The sequence below is a fragment of the Oratosquilla oratoria genome, chromosome 15 (assembly GCF_046742065.1).
Source record: "Oratosquilla oratoria isolate Oo_2021 chromosome 15, ASM4674206v1, whole genome shotgun sequence".
NCBI lineage: Eukaryota > Metazoa > Arthropoda > Malacostraca > Stomatopoda > Squillidae > Oratosquilla > Oratosquilla oratoria.
The window spans coordinates 31,735,908-31,757,071 of NC_134791.1; the positions used below are offsets into that span (position 1 = coordinate 31,735,908).

General features: G+C 43.6%; 1 protein-coding gene across 11 annotated transcripts in view; it reads left to right on the top strand.

Moving 5' to 3' along the window:
* The window catches only part of how (protein held out wings), a 211,299-nt gene that overhangs the window by 9,790 nt on the left and 180,345 nt on the right, over positions 1-21,164 (top strand). The gene's annotated exons all lie outside the window — the stretch shown is intronic.

The following is a 21,164-nucleotide window of genomic DNA, read 5'->3' on the forward strand; positions in this document are numbered from 1 at the left end:
ATTTATTTTGGAAGTAGGGTAAAAAGAAACAACAAAAGACGTACAGACAAGGAAGGCACAGATTTGCAAAAACTAACTTGGAGAACTGAATAGGTACTTGGAAAGAAGCAGATTGGAAAGAGTTCAGCGAAGTGAAACTAACAAAGAAGAAATGGGAGGTCTTCTTTTCAACACATTTGTAAATGGCAAACTGAGACAGACGGAATGTCCAAGCTAACAGTTGAAAGGATAATATATAACAAAAGATGAAGTGAGTAAGTATTTCCAGTCAGAATTTACCTAGTAGAAAGGCTTTGAGAAAGAGAAGGGGAAAGTTAATTAAGATGTTTTAAACAGTATGAAAGTGGAAGAATGAGAAGTAAATTAACTTTGAGAACTTAAAATTGAGAAAGGCCTCAGAGTTAGATGGAATGTTCAACTGGATGCAGAAACAGTGAACAGTTGGTGTGCAAAATTACCAACAGATTGTGTTCCTTGTAAGAGAGATAGGTGCTAAAGGACTAGAAATTGGCCATGTGGTACCAGTGTTTAAGGGAGGAAGCAAGAAAGGGCCTCTGAATGAATTTAGACCAGTCTCCTTGACCTGTATAATAGCCAGAAAAGAAAAATGGTATGTGTGTGTGTGGGTGTGGGTGTAAAAGACAGGTTGATGAATTATTTGGAGGAAGGCATTTTTATTGCCATTTTATTTGTATTCTGATAAGACCTTGTGTAACCAAACTGATTAGCTTTTGAGAGTGGAGGACATAGCAATACTGGAATGGATGAAGTATATCCTGAAATAAATATATGTAAACAGTAGTGAAGGATGAAATGTTAGTGTTGAGTTGTGGGGTACTTAAGGTTTGTTCCAGAGTGGAATAGGTAACCACACAAATTTGTCTGCTGATGATGCCTAGCTCCTGAAGAGAGAAATTTTCTGAATAGAATCAGGAGTGTAGATGAAATTCAATGTATGGAAATGCAGAATCGTGGAAATGGGGAAAACAAGCAAGAGGCTGTCATGGAGTTATAAAATAGTAGGTGGAGTATCCAGTAATCACAGTTGCATAGGATTGAGGAATCTTATTATGTATGATCTATCACTTGAAAATCATGTAAGCAGAATAATGGGTGATACAAAATTTGTTAATGAACAATTATGGCATTTCTTTGTATTGATAAGGATATGATGAAACGGAAACAGCATTGAAAATCTGATCCACCTCCAGTTGTGGTGAGTAAAATATAAGAAAATCAGAATACTAAAATGGTCCCCAACCTGGCAGATAGTATATACAAGGAGAGACTGGAAAATTGGGATTATCTGTATTGGAGGAACAAATGGCGAGGTGATATGATAATTACTTTTAGAACAGATAAAGGAATAAAAAAAGTATGTGTTAGAATGGGATGGTTAGAACAAAGCACATGCGGAACTTGTAAACCCAGCATGTGGGATGTGGGTGCACATGTATGGAATTAGTAGTGCCTATATATATGCAGGACAGTCCTTTTATTTGTAGACCTGTCACTGAGTTAAACCCACTCAGTCCCCGCACTTCTAAGGAAATATCATAAATGTAATTGAAACAGAAGCAGTCATAATGAAAGGGAATTAAAGAAAATATAATATTGATAAAGATGCCAAGATAGTGTTGAGAAAGTTTTAGTTAAAACCCTGAATTTCCTAATAGTACAAAAAACTGACTTGTGACTAGTAAAGTGACAAAAATTACATGGGCTGAAAGTCCTTTATCAGAATCATCAGAAAGTTAAATGGTTTCAACAGTGTATTTCCTCTAAACTTTTTTATATCACTATTGTTCTGAATGCCTTAGTTGAGATGACCTGCCTCATCTCTACTGAGGGGAAGTCATGAAGATTTGGCCTTGGTGCAGCCAAAGTGAAAGGAAAAGTGTCAACTAGTTTGGAAGGGGTAAAGGTTTGGTTTTGTATGAATTAGGGGAGTGGGGGAGCTACCTCCTGCTTGACAACTTGTGCTGTACTATACTTTTGGTCCAGCAAGAGTGCCATTGTGAGGTTTGCTCTTAGTCCCATCCAGCTACATAACCTCAAAAAGACCTTCCACCTTATCTGGAATTATGGGGTATTGACTATTGTATGCAGTTGGTATTTTAAGGACGAGTGACAATCTTATTACCAAGTAACTCAACATTCTTTTAAAATGCGAGGCAAATCTCTATCCCCCCCCCCCAAAAAAAAAAAAAAAAAAAATCTTTTTTAACTTGTACCTCTGTTCTGCTAACATCCTTAAACCTTTTATACCATCTCCACGACTCTACCTCAGGTGCAATATTGACCTCAAAAGATAGAAGCAGTGGTCCATTTGCTCTAATGATAAAAAGAGGATAATTCTGTTACCAAAGGAAATATATGTACTTAGAGTCAAGAGGCATAGCAGAACTTTGATGGTGAGCACATGTGCTTGGAATATCACGCAGGCTTGACTTCACCTAGTTGTGTATGTCACACTCGCCTCATCCCAAGCTTGCTTGTGGATGGTTGGGAGGTGCACATGGAGAGCCTACTGATAGGGAGTGAAATGGTGCAAGTAGACCACTGTTAGACAATCACTAGCTGTATCAATATCAGTTTCCCTCCAACATGATCATTGCTTGACACATATTGCTCACATGGTAGATCAATACTGGTCGCTATATGGATCTTCAGTTATGTCCCAGCATAGTTACTAGAGTAGTGCAGTATGGATTATTGTGTATTATTATTGATCATGTAAGGGTTGCTCAATCAGGATCCTTTCATATTGAGCATTGTGGCCCTGAGAGGTATCTTGGAAACGCCCTTAGATCTATTGTAGGTACAAAAAGTATTAAAAGGTGAGAGTTGGGATAACCAAGGACAGCTACTGTCTTCCTCCTCTTGTTTTTTCTATTTCTTCTTTGTCTTTATTGTCTTGGTCTTCTTCCTATCTAAGTCATCTTAATTACAGTCTTTGTCTTAGACATCTTATTCTTTTTACTCTTAGTGTTCATGGTCTTCATGCTTTTTATTCTTATTATCATTCCTCCTCATAGTCATTCTCCTCTGTTCCTGCCCCCTTTTTCCTCCTCCATTTCTTCCTTCCATTTTTTCCATTTCTTCCTTCCACTTTTTCCATTTCATCCTTCCACTTTTTCCATTTCTTCCTTCCACTTTTTCCATTTCTTCCTTCTACCTCTTCCTTTTTATACACCTGTTTTTCTTTTATCCTTTTTTTTTTCCTTTCCTCGTTTCTTCAGCTTTCTCTTCCCATTTCTCCCTTTCATCCTCTTCCATTTCTCCTTTTCAGTCTTGTTCTTCCGCCTCCGTCCCTCGACTTGCTCATATTTTTCTTCGTCTGCCACTACCACTTTTAGCCCTACTTCTTCATCCTCCATTTTGTTCTCCACTCTTTGACCTACCTTAGGGCAATTTTCTTGTACACAGACATCCGTCGCGGCATTTGAACAATCGTGTCATTGTTTACACCAGTATGGTTTGGGTGACTTCGAATCTACCATATTCCTCTTAGGAACGGTTTTCTTCTGTCATAAAAGTTAAAAAAAAAAAAAAAATTGAGTGATCTTTGGTACAGCAGGAGTTCTTAGCTTCTATTGTGAGGTTTGCAGGTGTACGTAGTTCAACAGTGCAAATTCAGATGGTGGTATTAGTGGTACGGTCAATTGCACAGATGGATAAGATTTTCTTCGTTGCATTGGTTTGACTGGTCGAATTCAGACCTGGTCGATCGGTAGCCAACGGGCGAGCCTGCTTGTGCCAGCGTTGTGTGTAGGTGTGGGCGTGGACGTGGGTGTAAAGTAAGGCCACAAGGAGTGTGTGTGAGGCCCCTTTCACAACGACGAAGTTCAGTGTGGGTACGTTCTCTGTTCCGGCAGAAACAGGTGAAGTTCTATATCCGTCGCGAACACAAGATGCTGATGAAGCATATCAAAGCAATTTTTGTATTGTTTGTGTAAGGACACAACAGAAACGTCCCAAGTATGCTCCTAAGTTGTCGGTTAACCTCTCGACGGCCGCGTTGCACTGTACAGATGTCGAGACAAACGCCAGGCTGCATATTTTGTTGACAGGCGGACACACACCGGCCTCACTGAGATCGTAACCTCTTCGCAAGCGAGGGGTAGCCAAGATGATGAATAAAGTATCGTGTCTGCAGCGGTAGTAATAGGGTCAATACTATCTGGTACAGGGGTTCATCAAAACAGGTTGAACTTCTTTGGTACTGATGGGTTCCTTCAGGTATTGATAAATAACCTGGCGATAGACAGAGTGAAAGGAAAAAGGACTGACTGGTGGATGGGAGGGTGCTAATGGAAGGGGTGGGGACATCCTTCAGATCGATGTCTTCCCTTAGACCAAACGAAATTGTTGGGTGTGTACATCTTGGCACGCTTAAGAGTGCGCCGAACTAATGAAGGCGTAGGAAGATCGACGAACAGCACGCATGGGTGGAGCAGGCAGTCTAACTGTAGGGGGGACAGCGCGTTGAGTCACCTTATCGTCCTACGCACTGGCTTAGCCTGCCCTGACCCACTTCCACCCCTGCATTGCAAACGCACCCCGCTCTCTCGCCTTTCTTAACCCCCTCCCCCCAAAAGAACCAGGCTCTATAAGCTACTACAACTGCGGCAAGTTGGCCCCGTCGCTTACGCTTCCTATCCCCTCTTGGGAAAAGGCCGCATATGGCATATTGGTTAGCAGTGGCCGCACGGGCGACTCGCCGGGGTCGGGCGACGCATGCAAGACGCGGCCGGGGTCCAGACGGCAGTCAGGTTGAGTCGTGGCCTCCTACCCCCCCTCTCTCTCTCTCTCTCTCTCTCCTCTTCCTCTCTCCCTGCTTGCCTCGGTTTCATGGTTTCCGTCTAGTCACTAGTGTATTTCTACCGCCCATCTCGGGCGCTGTCTTGGGCGGAGGACCCCTTGCACAGCGACCTCTTTGCCCATGTGACCTCCATCCAAGTGGGACGTTGTGGGCGTTTGACGAAGGTTTTTCCCCAATGCTGTTTTGGAGTGGTTCGCGGTACGAGTCATTCCTTGCATCCTTAATGAGGCTGAAAAAGGTTAATGGACTCCCTTTTTTTGTATTTATAAAAAAAAAAAAAAAAATCGTTTGCGTACCTCCCTCCCACAAAGTAAACCTTCCAGGGACGGTGCTTCTTGTTTGCTCTGTAGTTACTGGACTGTAACTTGCAAGATTTGACTCCTTGGGTCGCTCATATGGCCGAGAACCGCCCACGGTCTCGTCCTACCCCTTCCCTGCCCCTTTCACTCTCCCTTTCTCCTCTCCTTCACCCCATACCTCGCACCTCTCCCCCCCCCATTCCCTCCCTTTCTCCTTCTCTCCCCTCTCTCCCCACTTCACTCTTATCCACTCGTTCCACTATATCCCTCACTCCCCCTAATGTCCTCCATAATACAGTCTTGTCTCTCGCTTTATTTCTCCGACTTCCTATTTCTCATTTATGTCTCCCGTTTGCTCTATCTCTCGTTCTCTCCCCCCTCTCGTGTCTCCTCTTTTCCCTCTCAACCCTCTTTCCTTTATCTCCCATTTCTCCCCCAGTCTCTCCCCTCGTTCCCCCTCTTCACTACCCTCCTCCCCCCTCTCTTTCTCATTCTCCTCTTCTCCTTTCCTCCATCTCCATTTCCCTCTTCCATACTTCACCTCCCCTCTTCCCTCTCTTCCCTCATATTTCCCCTCTTCCCCCTCATTTCACTCGTTCTCGCACTTCCTTCTTCCTCTCCCTTCTACCCTCTTCTTTCTCCCCTCTTCTGTTTCGCTCTTCCCTCTTCCATCACATCTTTTCCACTTTCTCCTGTTTATCGAACTCATCAGTAGTAGTGTTTTGGAGAGAACGAGATTAAAAAGTTTTATGAGGAAGTTCATTAGGGGGAATATATGAATTATAGCTATGAAAAAAATCGAAACTGGCTGTAAGTTAAAGTTGATTCAGTCAGGAATCTTATTTTGAACGTGCAGCGCCAAACCATGATCACATCTGACTGTCATTAGGCAGCTAGAAATATCCACGGTGGTCGTCTACATGAAGAACGAGTGGGGTTAATCCCAAGCAGATAGGTTGTGTAGTATAAATTGGCCATCATCTCCCAGCTAGAGGGACGTCTAGCATGTCCCTAGATGAAATAAAAATCCGGCTGCTCCTCCGTAGCAGCAGCGACGCCCGACCCTCAGCTGCTGTCGAGCGGTAGTGGCCTCGGCCGATTTGATGTGTAACAGAAGTAGGCTCGGGCGCGTAACTGAAGTGGGATACTGGGGGATATATACACATGCATGTATATTTTTTCTCGTCCGAGATAAGGAATGGACGGATGCGCACCGAAGACGATGTCACTGACTGATGTTTGTATTGATCAATTCTATGAAAATTAGCAGATGTTTTGTAAAAAAAAAAAAAAAAAAAAAAGACTTAAAATTTCACAAGTTAACCAAACCCTACCCAACCGTACCCAGACCAAATCCTCAGTTGACATAAAATAGTATTACCACCATCTGGCCGGGCGCATGTCCGAAGCTCAAATCCTCAGGGCTTGGGAGTAACACATCGAAGGTATCCTCAACTTCACTAGGGCAATACACGCAAGGGTGCAATGGCTGGACCAGGAACACAGAAGACGCTGATGGGACTATTAATGTCCTTTTACCGAAGCCTCAGCTGTATCACGCGTGCTGGAATGATCCACGTTCCAAGGATCTCCCGAAAGGATATGAGAGACACTGAATTAATGTCCACTGATTGCCGTCCTTTTTCAAGGCGGTGGTTTGGTGTGGAGTTGTCATTACGTGCGCATCCATTAGATTTCGCACGTCCTGGGCCATGTGGAGACGACGACGACGACTGTTGCCCTCCAGACAACTCGTTCGCAATTTTCTCTGGCGGACTAAGTTTTTATCTCTTGAATTTTATTGGGCAGCTTTTTTGCTATTCGCCGCTCGTTGTGCTTTGTAAGCTATGAGTGTGTTGCCTTCGGCATGTAGCCCTTTAACCGCTTCCAGAACGCAGCTCCGAAGAACAAACTTGTATTTTCCGGGCTTACGAGCATTTTACTCGACTTTTACAATTCTGAAACTTAAAGACAATAATCTGATCAAAAACAGGTAGTTACCAGAATTTGAAGACTTTCAGTGATTGATGTCAAAAGCTTCGCCTATTTTAATTATTTTTACCGATGGCGTTGTCCGTATGACCCAGCCTTCTACCTGCTTCCCACGCTACATGACCATATTTGGGCAAATCGAGGAGACCAGCGTGCAGCCTTACCATTTGTTTCTTAACATCTTCGCTGCAATAACGTCTTTTACTTATTTAGTTTAAAATAATGTCAGACGACTTTATTTTGCTAAGGACAGAGCTCCATGTTGAAGATATTAATGCCATCTCTGGTATTTTTTAATTTGAAGCGCATGAATGAGACCAGTGTGGGTCGCAATTTCGAATCATGAAATGCGGGATTTTTTTTTTATTATTTCATGGACTTAGATAAATTGATTGTTATTTATTGACTCAATTATTTATATGCTTTCTTTAATAGTTTCGTGTTGTGGAACTAATGAAAATTATAGGGGCACGCCGGACAATAACTTGTGGCCGTGTTTTGTACATTCCTCGCGTAGGCGTCGTGCGTGCTTCAGCTAAAGGGAAGGGGAGAACTTTCAAATTTGGGTTTGCCTTCTCGTACAAGGGTCCGGACAAGCGAGGGTCAAGGTTTTCCGCGTTGTCTATCTCTTTCCGTTGCGGTTTACAACCCACAGTAATTATGGCCCGGAACGACTTTCCATTGATTGACTATAGTCGTCCGAATGATCCATATGGTGTACCCGTGGCGGTGGACAGCCCGCGACGCACAGGTGGAGCAGTGCGGGGAAGTGTAGTGTTGAAGGCGTAGGCAGGAGATCACCTTGCTCGCCCACGCATTCGCACGCGCTCACCAGCACCTTGGCCCGCCCGCCCGCGTGGCAACACGCCGCCAGCCATCCTCCGCACTCACACGTCACGATCCTGCGAGGGGAATGTGGGAGGCGTTGCTTGCGTTGGGGCGGTGAGGGACCCATGTGCTGGACCTCCTGCTTGCCCATTCAGGAAGGGGGCGCGGGGGCAGCTGTGATGGGTTTACGAGTCGGTTTGGCCGAGGGAAGAGCCGGGGGGAAATTTTACGGATTTACGACAGCGTGAGGTAAGGGTGCTTTACCATGTGCGTATGACCATTGTAGGAATTACGGAGTTGGAAGACGAATTTGTTGCATCATTTCTGAATGGTTTTGCAGCAAGGTATAGGAAATGGCGTTGGATTTTCCGTGTGGTTACTGTAGAATGGGAAGGCAAATGGCGTGACACCCGACCGACCAACGCGGCGTATGGAAACCAGTACAAGTACCGGTTTCTGCTACCTGCGTTTGCCGACGAGCCATGAAATGCTGAAATAATCGCAATGGCTGGGAGGTTTCAGAAAGTTTAATGCCATTTTGGGACAGTGGAATAACGGAGGAATGATATCAATAGCTGTACTGGATTGCAGTCTCCCTCTTTTAAGCTTCTTCCTTAAACCAGAAGAAAAATGGTAGTCGGGGGTTACCGCTGCGCACAGTTTCGTTCGGGTCGGCATTTCGGATAAACAAAACCACAATTTCTACGTTGCGCATGGAAAGCGAAAAGTCAAAGAAGATAATTGTACCAGTTTAACATGGAAACTTTGTGTTGTATTCACATAATTGTGGAAAATACTGGAATGGTGTGCTGCTTTGATAGCTTGCTCTTGTAGCATGGAGCGTTGTACTTGCTCTTCTCTGGCACATGTTCTCCTTGTTTGGTATTGACTTCAGGTAGATAACATCCCCCCTCCCTCCCCCACTTCCTATGCCTAAGGCTTCCGCTCCCTGGAACATCACGTAACGAATGTTGAGGGATCCAAATGCAAAATTGGGTCCGATGATTGATGTATTTTCATTTTCGTTTTAGTTATATTTCGTTTGTATTTGTGTGAAAACAATTTGGACAAAAAGTCCATATGGTACAACAGTCACTTTAATAGCTGATGTCTCAGACTTTGTTTTTGTCGCCAAAATGTCTGCGCAAATCAACTTAACGACTCTTTGCCACAAGCGAGAATGTTCATACGTTAATGCGTGCCATGTAATTTACGACGTTTTCGTTTGTTCTAAGACAATATTGATCGTAAATTATAGCTTTCGTACGTCGCTGATGTTTATATCAGACGGAGTTTATCTAATGTTTTGTTCTGATTGGGTAATGATCATATAATTTTAAGAAAATGCAGGAGCCTATTCTTTGACACGCCACATGCTTTCGAGAATTTATTGAGTCTGTGGTTACTCAGTCAATGGTGATATTAATGAACAAACCTCAAGAATGTTTTCGTCATCCAATAGCAGTGAGATTACATTAAAGGTCTTTGCTTACCACGAATAAAAATCTCGTTTATAAAAAGGAGCAGAACAAATAAAAGACTATTATGTGTTTATGGAACATTATTGAAAACCTGAGGGTTTCGGGGTAGAATGATTCGGTGTACTCTGTACTCTGATTGCAGACTCATCTTTATTTTGGGGCCCCAGATATATTATTATTATTTTATTATTATTATTATTTTATTATTATTGTATTATTATTATTATTATTATTATTACTATTATTATTATTATTATTATTATTATTATTATTATTATTATTATTATTATTATTATTATTATTATTATTATTATTGATTATGGGGGGATACTGCATCCCACAAATACCTGGCTTGACAATCTTCCTTTCATCCACTCACCCATTCAGCTATTCACACTTCCACCTTACTCACCTTTCCTCCCTTTAACACTCCTCTTTCTTCTCATTAACGCGCCCATCTTTCCTTCTCCACATTTTCCACATTCACATTTTATCCTCTTCACTCGGTCACACTTCCACCATATCGTCTATCTCCCTTCCCCGTTCACCCTGCTTCCCTTCCTCCCTTTGATGTTTCTCCTTCTCTTATCCCCTTCCTTTCCTCCCCCTTCCTTCCTTTCACCCATACTTCTCTTCACGTTCCCTACCGTTCACTCTTACCTTTCCATCCACCCTTCATTCCCTTATCCATTTTCCCTTCCATCCCTGTTGTCCTTCCACTCTTTCACTTTTCTACCCATATAGTCTACTACTCTTTCACCCACCCGTCCTCTTCGTCCTCATCCCCTCTTCTTCCTCATCTCCTCATCCCATTTTCTTCCTCATCCCGTCTTCTCCATCATCCTATCTCCCTCCTCATCCTATCTCCCTCCTCATCCTCCTCTCCCCCTTTTTACTTTCCACCTCCCCTGTACTTCCTCTTCTTTCTTTCTTTTCCTCTTCTCATCTCTTAGTCCTCTCTTCCTTGTCCTCATTTTCTCTTGTCCTCTTCATATTCCTTCTGTTAGTCCTCTTTCTACCCTCGTCTTCTTCTTAGCCCTCCTCCTCCTCCCCCCTTCTCCACCCTCCCCATCTTCCTCCTCCGTCTGTACTCAGGGTGTTGCAGCGTAGCCAGTTGTGTGGTCTAGTGATTTTGAAATGCAAAGGCGGATATGGAATCCCTTTCGAATGATTCTGTCGATGGTGCTGCAGTTAATGGTCGACTGAGGGTCTAAGTCTACGTGGAAACGGGGCTTGCGATATCGATGTCGCCAAAGGCCTTTTATTATGATTTCTTGAATGCAGATACATGCACTGGTACGGGTGGCCTTGTATAAGCAAACTGCATTATCAGCCCATTGTTGAATATGTGCGTATGTCCAAGACTAATGCTGCCCTTCGTATTCCGCGCGGGCAATTCAAACGACACTAAACATTCCCGTCAGGTTCCTGCTTGTCGGTGGACGAAGTTGGACACGATTACCTACCTGCTAGGTTTGACATCGAAGTGGGTTTGAATATACTCAAGAATTTGAATCATGCTCTTCTTGAAACGAGAACAAGATAAGAGCGAATGATGCACCTGTAAAATTGCATGAGCTGTTGTACTGCGCGTTGATTGGCTGTTGCCTTATTGAGTTGCGGGCAGTGTTGTGGCGTGGCGTCATGAGAGGGGTATTGTGTAGCCGAGAAGGTCTGCTCAAGAATACGATATGCCTTTGGTTTCGCCTTCGTCAGGTCCGCCAGGCGGCAGGAATGTGTACGGGCATCATTTAGGAAGAGTCCTGTTTGCACCGTCTCTCTCTTGGCTGTATTGTTGCGGCGAGGAGACGGACCCGCGCAAGAAGACTTGAAGTTTTGTTTGAAAGTCTTGTCCCCACCGCGGTGGATTGAATTACCTACTTGGAGAATTGACGAAGATGAGGGTTCCGTGTGTGTGTGTGTGTGTGTGTGGCTGCAACTATTTTGAGCTTAAATGCATAGAGCTTGTAGACATGACAGGGATCCAAATAGGAGGATGGCCTGGAGGAAGGGAGCGGAGGAACATTGGTAGAAGGTGACTCATGAAGAGCAGGGTATTGCAACCGAGATGGTTTGAGCCACGTCTGCTACCATGGGGCGCCACTTGTCGGGAGGTTGGACAAGGTGATGGAGAAGATGGGGGAGGGGGAGTTGTGTTGCGTTCAAGTCGACACTGTGGAGTGGTAGTTGTACGAGCTGCAATGTAAAAAACAGAACAAGGGATGTCCGGGCATCTAAAAGAATAGCATGCTAACGCACGCAAGTTTCAACTTGATAGGTAGAAGAGGTGGAGGTATTCGAGAGGGATTGGTAGGGGGCAGTCATGTCCGCACAACGTAGGATGGAGGCGTTGGTAATGGCGCTAGGTCGTTGCAAGTCTAAAGAAGTATATGCTGTAGCCTGTAGAACAACGGTCAAGTCGACTTTACTACTGGTACGGCAGGGTATGCTTAATGTACCATTCTATCTTCGACTCGAATGTATTGCTTTGTTCATGCTGGACGCATATCAGCAAGGAAGGTGAAACATGTTAACTAGTTGTCGTTGTGTTGCTGTGGCAGAATAATGTGTCGGCTGTGATGCAGGAATGGAATCCAGAAGCAAGGGAATAGGCGAGGCCCACGCCCACGTGAGAGAGACTCGGCAGATATTGGCCCGCCCACGGTATCCCTCCGGGGGTATTTATGATAGGGAGTGGTGGGTGTGCTCCAGGCTGCTAACCACAGCGACCGGGGAAGAATGATGGAGAACGAGTCAGAGTCAGGAAGAATAATTGATAATAATCAAACGATAGGATGTTAGAGCCTCGGGATGTTAACCCTTGCTAAACGGGTTTCCCTTGGCTGAATAAAACCGGGTGATAATGAACCTTTAAGAATGATCGTCGTCTTCGCCTAAGAGATTGAAGAAGGGTTTTAATCATGAAAAGAAAGCTTGAGCCCCCCCCCATCCTCACTTCAAAGTAAATAGAATCATCCACCGATAGCCTTAACTTGTATTTACTTAATTGTAGTTTACAGGAAGGGTGCAACGCTCGTTGGATCCCGTCTCATAATCTCTATTTTTATTTCATCATACATAGCCTCAAATTCATGTACACTTCCAATTTGATTTAAATCCATGATTTCCAGTGTTCATATTTAGATTTGAACTCGTGTATTGTTTTAGCTTAGGCTATACCACTTCCTGAGCTGTTCCAAGTATTCATGCATCTATATGGGAAACTATTTCCTCGCATTCTTTAGACATGTCTTTTTTAATTAGCTCCCATGACCCCAACCTTCCCATATTTATTCAAGAGATCTCGGTCACTGCAATCCCCTTTAGTGACCTGAATATTGTAATCATATCACCTCTCTCTTCGACCTTTCAAAGTTGACAGACCCACTGCTATAAATCTTTCTGTTGTATGCTGTTGACCACGGGCCAAACCCCCATCACGATCCAACCTCTCCCGCACAAGTCGCCACTTGAAGGCTTTATTCTGGTCGCCACCATCATCCCCTTTTATTTGCCCCCCCCCTCCCCCCTCCCTGGCGTCCCTTTGCTAAGGGAGGGATGAAGGCAAGGGGCCCGGAGACGTGGTTTTACATGTATGGGGTGTTGGTGTCTGGTAAACATTCGCATGGGGCTGAATGGGGTGCCGGGGAGGGGGGCTGGCGGCCGTAACAAAGAAGGATGAATGGGCAGTCGAATGTTATCGTGTGTGCGGGACTTTTTTGGGCACAAGGGCGGGGCAGAAAGTGGTCGTGATGGAAGACGTGGAAACTGAGGAAACTTGTGTTGACCTGTGTCGGAGGAGTAGCAAGGTCGTTGCAAAGGTTCGGGCTACAAGGATGAAAGTGTTTGTTTATAGCAAAGGCGGCCGCGGTTAGGTTTAAGGTGTATGGCGTTATGGGGTGCTATTGGGCGCTAGCGTGTACGTCATGAGGCCGCTCGACGAATGGTTTTGGTTGGCAAAGACATCAGTGTGGTTTAGATTGGGTTGGGCAGTGATCGAGGTGCCTGGTGCGGCTAGGAGATGAGGGAACGTGGATGTTACAGGTTAAAATGGCTGGGGCTTCCAAGGTTGAGATGTCACTCATATCTTCCTCGTCCATGATACGCACAGGCAGGTGTGTAGGGAGGGAGCCACGCTTGGGGGTACGCGGTGAGATCAGTATGGTTACGAGGAGCGCAGATGACGAGATGTGACAGTGTATAAACCACCCGTGGTTCTGTTTGGCTGGGAGATGGAGGTTTGGTGGGTTGGTTGTGACGACGGACGGGGGCTTCACTACATTCTCGAGGCGATCGTGCCCCGGCGTAATCACTACCCAATGCACGGCGACGTCAGCCTCCTTTCTTCCTGCTGTCCCACCTTTCTGGGGTGTTCCTACTTTCTCCCCCGACTTCCAGTCTTCTCTCAATCCCCCCCCCCCCGATTGTCTTTCCCGCAATTGTAGTTGTTATATTCCATTGCCATGCTCTTTTATTCCTTCCTTTGGCATCTATTTTCTCCTCGTTTCTCACATCTATGAAATCTTATCGCTTTTTACTTTTTGTCGCTTATTGTTATTTTTCTTCGTGTAACTTTTACTTGCCGTTGGGTCACAGTTTCGCCCTCTCCTACTCCACCCTTCCCCTCCGCCCCTCACCCATCCCCCCCGCCCTTCCTCTCCTCTGCCCTTGTCCGCCCTTTTCCTCCACCCTTCGCTCTCCTCCATTCTCCCCCACCCACTATTATACGGCGTATAAGTAAAATTTCATACTTTAGCCTTCAAATGATCGATTACGAGGCGTGTAAAAGATTGCTGTTCTGCATTGTGCATAGAATATTGAATACTGTATTTTTTCAGGAAATCGTATGATTGTGTATGTGTATGTGTATATCGTTTATCCAAGCTTTAGTAATTTGTTACCAGTGTGTGCCAGCGTGATTTACTGATTTACTCTACGTTTGGTCATCGTGATGAGAAGTTTGTTTTCCTGTGAGGTTAGTTGCGTTTGAAGTCTGGGAGGAGAATCCGTTGCCTCAGCCCTCGCTTACAGGGCGACAAAGGAGGCTCAGTTAATTCGATCTTGGCCGAAATTATCGTCACAATTTTTGTTGAACCTTTTTGCGTCGCCAGTCTTGTTGGATTACATTTTATGTTGTTTTTTCATATTGTTCTTATTGATAGTATATATTCCGCTTAGATTTGATTTAGCGAACAGAATTGTTATTGTGTAGGTCAGATGCTTGGAGTTTAACTCGGACAAGTTGCGGTATGTTGCAGGCTGCAGAAACAAGTCTTGGGGATGATCAGAGGAGTGACAAGACTGGATAGGCTATCAGAGCAGGTTTGGGAGTAGAGCCAGAGCTGGGTTTTGTTGAAAACTTAGCCAAGATGCTTTGGGGATATAAAGAAAGTGTGCATGGAGGGAGGTGCCTAAGAAGATTCGTGAGTGGATACCAGGTGGAAGACATCGAATGAGATGATAATATCACAGGATGTGTAGAACGCAAAGCTTCAACCATAGAGGAGATAAAAAATATATAAAAAATATAGGCTTACGAGGACCGACAGCTGTGAAGATAAGTGGGACTGAGAAACTGACAGGCATCTGCCTAACAAGACTAGGGTGGAAAGTGAAAATAAATCTTTACCAAGATGAGAAAATAGTGTTGTTGGAAAGGTCGGGGAAAACCAATTCATTATTTTTACTTTTCTCCCAGTATATGTGGTCTTTATATGCGGTGTGTTTAAGAATATAAGAAATACATATTTAGAATATTAGTATATTATTTCAATTTTTCAAACCATTGGAATTAGCGAAAGATGCAATCAATTCGTTTTTTCCAGTAAATTCGTTATCTCGAACATCCAAGAAATCTGGCCATAGCCAATGCGTTGATCCTTAGTCCATTCAATTGAGATTTCGTGTTATAATGCTGGGTTGTGTATATATAAAAGCATGCTCTATGCAGTCCTCAGAACATTATGTTCAGCGCTCAGAAACTGCCATGGAATGCGCATGCCACTCGACAAAACAAGTTTTAATTTGCATGATCAAAAGTTTCCGTGTTTTACCTCTGAACGGAGTAAGAGAGGTAGTCCATTTGGTTCACTGCATCTCGCATGCCTGTCATTTGGATCGGGTTTTTAGCACTAGCTTATCGACAAACAACCTCCAGCACATGGGCAAGGTACGGTCCCTGCCAGTGAACACTACACCAGGGTCCAGATGTATACGTTCTTATAGGCATGAAGTGAAGTTCGTCAAGTTCGATGCCAGAAGTTATCTCTTTCATAAAAGCAAAAACCATTACCTTTGATATATTCCCTCAGTGTATGTATTTACATAATTGTAGTATACAGGATGTGTAGAACGCTCTTTCTGTCCCGTCTCCTACACTCAGTTTTATCATACCTAGTCTCAAATTATGTTCAGTTCCAGCTTAAGCTATATACTTTATTTTCCAATTAGCATGATTAATTTGAAGCCATGTATTGTTTCAGCTTGAGTTATATCCTCTTTAAGCTATTCCAAGTATTTATGCTTTAATATTGAAAACTACGTGTGTGTGCGTGTGTGTGTGTGTGTTTGAGGTAGAATATGGCTAGTGCGCACGCCCGACGGGTGAATTCCACACGTCACCCATCCTGGGTTGCCGCGATTTCTGTATTTTCTCCAGAATGACGTAATCAGGCCCACGCAGTCCAGACAGCAGTGTAAACACATTTTTTTTCAGTTTGTAGAACAAATATTTTAAGTACAGTAACACGTAATCTTATCATGAATCACAAATGCAGAGGCTAATATGGGAATCCCGCGTAGGTTTCCTGGAAAACTAGTTTTGAGTTACCTCAGACGCCTTCGAGTTTTATCACAGTTGAGCCCAGCTAGAGAAACGTGACGTCATCTTGACGTCACGGTCTCCGGCTAACAGAAGACATTCGGTGAAACGGCACCCCTGTTTTCATCGTGGACGTGCGTGTAGGTGTACTGGAAATGGAAATGTCACGGTGACATCAAAAGCACGAAAATACTATATATAAGTGCTGATACATACCAGTTGGAGTGTTGACTTAATTGGGAGTATGCGTCAGTAATTATTTTACAACCTTGTACTCGTTCAGTACTCCGCCTCGAGGTTACATGCTCGAGGTTACATGGAAATGAATGAAGTTGTTGGTAGCCAGAGTAAAGAGAAGAGAGCTACCCAAGAAAGACAATTCTCACACTTGGTGCACTGTAGTCGTTGGTAACAAAATGGCGAAGCTGTAGGGATGAGTTTTCAAAACGGGAGTGAAAGTTCAAACATTTAAAGAAAAAGTTGGTTTTGCAGACAGATTTATTTTGATGACACGTTTCTCGTGTTTGTTTGTTTATTTATTTTTATTGTATTTTTATTAATGAAGAATCTTGTCTCGTAGTACGGTACCATTGTAATCCATTGTAGTTTACGGGCGGATTCAAGGCCCGTTGTCAAACTCGTAATACTATAGAACAAACGACAATACCTTGTCGATATTTTTTACGTTTAAGGTTTCCCAGCGCGACCAGTGATATTTCATAATACGGTTAGGATTAGTATTGATGGACTGCTGGAGAAACGGTAATACGGAGTCAATATTGCCAGTAACAATTAATGGGGGGTAGTAACAGGTTTGAGCTCTTCTTTTCACAGGAAACATTCACGGGGTTATTTGGGTTGATAATTTGCAGTCGCCAAAAATTGTAGAAGGGGTCATTGCCACCTACAGGTTAATAAAAAAAATTGCTCGGTCAATTGGATAATTTATTTAAAGGTAACCAGATGAAATTGGGAACGCACTGAGATGTTCAAATTTTTGTGGCGAAGGACGTTGATAACGCATCATGGGAACTAGCGACGACTCGCATTGTTTTAACGCATAGTATATTTTGTCATAATTTTATGTACATTTTATACGTATTACTAGTGTGTGCAGGGAAAAATGTGATGTTTTGTAAGAAAATTAAATATTCTAACTTGTGCCTGTTTGTGTTGACACTTCACATTTAAAATTAAAGATGTGTCAATGCATTCTAATGTAAAAAACTCCCTGCAGAGGCAGTGCAGTGTAGTACAATTCGAATTTTTAAGATTCATTTAGAAAAGCACCTAAGCAATACACTGTAATGCTTGCAATTTGTTATTTATTTATTATCTGTTTATTTCTTATTCATTATTCTTTACAAATTATTGTTATTTTTCTGTTTGATTATTATTTGTCATCAATTTTTATTCACTTATCTTCTTTTTTCTCGCATCCGACCTAGTTATGGACCAAAAGGTCTCCTGTCGGCATGATCTTCCTTTGAAATCTATTTCGGATCAGATTTGCAAATCAATGGAAGTGCTGCAGTTTTATTACAAGATATAACTATAATGGCGGCGGTCGTCTATTTTCTGGACATCGTCGAAATATCTTATTCAGATGTTGAGAATACCTCTTCTTGTCGCATGTATTACAGATACTATTTTAATTTGCATATCAATTAATATACACAAAGGATATTGTATTTTTCTTTATAATTTAATTGGAAGAACTGGTGTGTGTGTGTGTGTGTCCTCCACCCCCTTTCTACATCCCTCCGCCCTCCCCTCTCTGCCTCCCCTCCCTCTCTCCTTGGGTCTGGCAAGCCTGCATTACCTTATATGTTGCGGAGATGGCGTTGTTACCTGAGGAGAATTAACAGGTACCACGCAACCGAATAACGTCGTCTGGTCCTTAGCCAGAATAAAAACAAGTCCTCTATAGGTAGTATGAAAGGCGTTGAGGATGTAGAAGTGTGTAGTTCGGAATTCCCCGCCATTATTACTGGGCCTTCCAGCCGTTTTCTTCGCGAAAGGGTTTATGGTTATTGGTGGTTAGCGATTCCAAAAGAGCCGTGTAGTCTCTTGGGTCTTTGATCCGCTCTCCCATTGGTGCTTGTATAGGCACGTGGGGCTGTGTCCATCTCCATGTTTGGTCTGGCTCAGTACAGTCACCACACGTTTCTGGACGGCGGGTTTGAGTATAACCTAGGGACGTGATAACGCGCACGCATGCAGGGTAAGAGCTCTTTACCTCTGCCGTAATCAACTCGTGATTTTGGTTATTATTGTTAGATGTAATTATCTTGTGCACAGTTTTGTCTTGCGAGATGATGATATTGTGGATGGTTGGTTTCTAACCCATTTTGTACCACCTGGATCCGATGGCTGCCCTGGCAGTCTGAGAACAAAGGGCAAATGTTGCTACTTCGATCGGGGCAAAGCTCTCCAACTTTTTGTTAAATTTTCTAAGCAATACATTTGCATATGGTATCGTCTATCGGAATTGGGATTTGGTGGGAACATGTCTTTAGTGTTTTTACTATACATTATAGCAAAACATGCAAGTTCGTGTGTTTTCACCAGTTCTTTTGTTATATTACAATCGGGTAGTTTGATTCCTGTGCATACTCCTTCGGCATCCGCCAAATGTTGTCAGGCGCCATTGCTTTTCTCTTATAAAACGCCTCTCTCTCTCTCTCTCTCTCTCTCTCTCTCTCTCTCTCTCTCTCTCTCTCTCTCTCTCTCTCTCTCTCTCTCTCTCTCTCTCTGTCTGTGTCTCTCTCTCTCTCTCTGTCTGTGTCTCTCTCTCTCTCTGTCTGTCTCTCTCTCTCTCTCTCTCTCTCTCTCTCTCTCTCTCTCTCTCTCTCTCTCTCTCTCTCTCTCTCTCTCTCTCTCTCTCTCTCTCTCTCTCTCTCTCTCTCTCTCTCGTCCTACCTATATACGGAGTAATTATTCAGTACTGCATTTCCTCTCGTTCCTCACATCTTTTCTCATGGGTCTAACGTGAATGCTGAGTGGAATCGGCCGTTTAGCACAGTTAATAAAGAGAATTCTTCGGTGTTTTACCAACATATATTCATATTGAAAGGGTTGTACATTACGTACTACTGGAAACGCGCTCTCCAGCATCCAACACCGAACCAGATGCTCCCTTGTTATTTCGTTTCTTAGGTCGCTGTCACTCCGTCCAGCGCCGCCGTTGCGGCTTGTTGGCTAAAGCAGTCTCTTACGAGTCGTTAAACACGAAAGGTTATGATAGTATTTTGATCTGGGAGAGGTGGTGGTAGTTATATAAAGTTATGGCTATCGCCAGGTGGTTTTGTTAAGCTAATTGAACTTGCATACATAATCTCGCCGGCATTACAAGCGCAACTGTGTTTATTATCTTAAGACTTCTCTCATCTGAAGTTCAGGAGCAGCTTCATCGAGGAGGGTAAATTCTTCATCGCACGAAAGGGTTTCGGAACGGGATTCCGCTTGACCAGTTCTTCGAAAAGACTTGGTTGGAACACTGGAATGACCCTAAAGCAGCGTTTCCCAACATTTTTTTTTCATGCGACCCCAATATGATCCTCATGGTATGACCACGATCCCATTAATCTATTTGTATACGTGTTAATATATATGACTATTTGTTGACTGCAAAAAGTAGGGAACAACTATAATAAATATACGTGTAAGAAAGGTAATGTAAGGTTATAAAAGACAAAGTTAACATAATTGAATTTTATTATAGCAATATAAATTTGGAAGAAAAAAAAAAAAAAAGCATACATGATGTCTTAGCGATCCCAGGGTTGGGAAACAGTGCCCTAAAGTCTTGGGGAATCTCTTAATAAAAAACCTTAATGAGGTAGTGGTCGATTTGGTCTCGTGGCTGTCGCAACGCTAACGACCAGTCCGCTCCGCAAATGATAAATGAAGACGACACACGTCAAAACCGAAGCACAAAGAATACGAAAGAAAAAAAAAAAGTTATTTCTGAAGTGACGCACAGGATCATCTGTTCCTCGCCAAACTTTTTGAGTGTGTTGACCCGATGGATAGGCCTACACAGCCTTCCTGAAGGACGCCATCACTGGTGTCGTAAGCTTCTACAGATGTGAATATTGATAAGGTGGCGACGATCCAGGAACATCAGGACACTTTTGAGTCTTCTGTATAAGATATTGGCCAAAAGGAAACCCACAAAGAGTCAACTATGAAGATGCAGTCTGTACCTGAATGACCTGGCAAGGAGTAGTCCTCATGGTCTATTGCGAGCGAGCAGCATGCCAGCATACCCTCCAAAGTAAATCCTTGCAGAGCAAACGTTTACCAAATATGGGAGCAACCTTCTGTCGTCGTAGTGGATGTGCGATCTGCAATGGACGGATCGACTCCCAATAAGGACTATCCTCGCATTTTATTTATTTAAGAACTGGCATGCAAACCGACTATCAACTCTGACGTTTACTTGGTGATGGAAAGTACCATAACTACTTTTACTAAGAGAAGTACAAGGATAGGTTGTGCAAGAGAGGCCTGCTCATACCATAGTGTAGGCTCAATGGCCCATTGCATCTTTCCTCATTCCTACGTTCATAAACTTGGTGCGAAGTCGGAGCTGTACAGCGAAGAAGGTGAAAAGAGCTCAGGAGAAAGAGAAGACGTGGCATCTGACTTCTGTCTATTTGTGAAGGGGTAGAGCCAGTGCCGACTGTACACAGGGAGGAGAAACGGAGCAGAAGACTGGGCCACTCGCTACCTACCTCCGACCACGGAAGCATGGGTGCGGAATACAAAACGAGGACACTTCCTAAGTCGCAAGAGCGGTCCACCGTGCTGGACTCGGATCTCCTCCACCTATTAGAATGATGATGTGAATAAATGGATCTTTCTGATCCCTCTGGCTCATGTTATGTACTCGACCTCGGGCGGTGTGGCTGTGG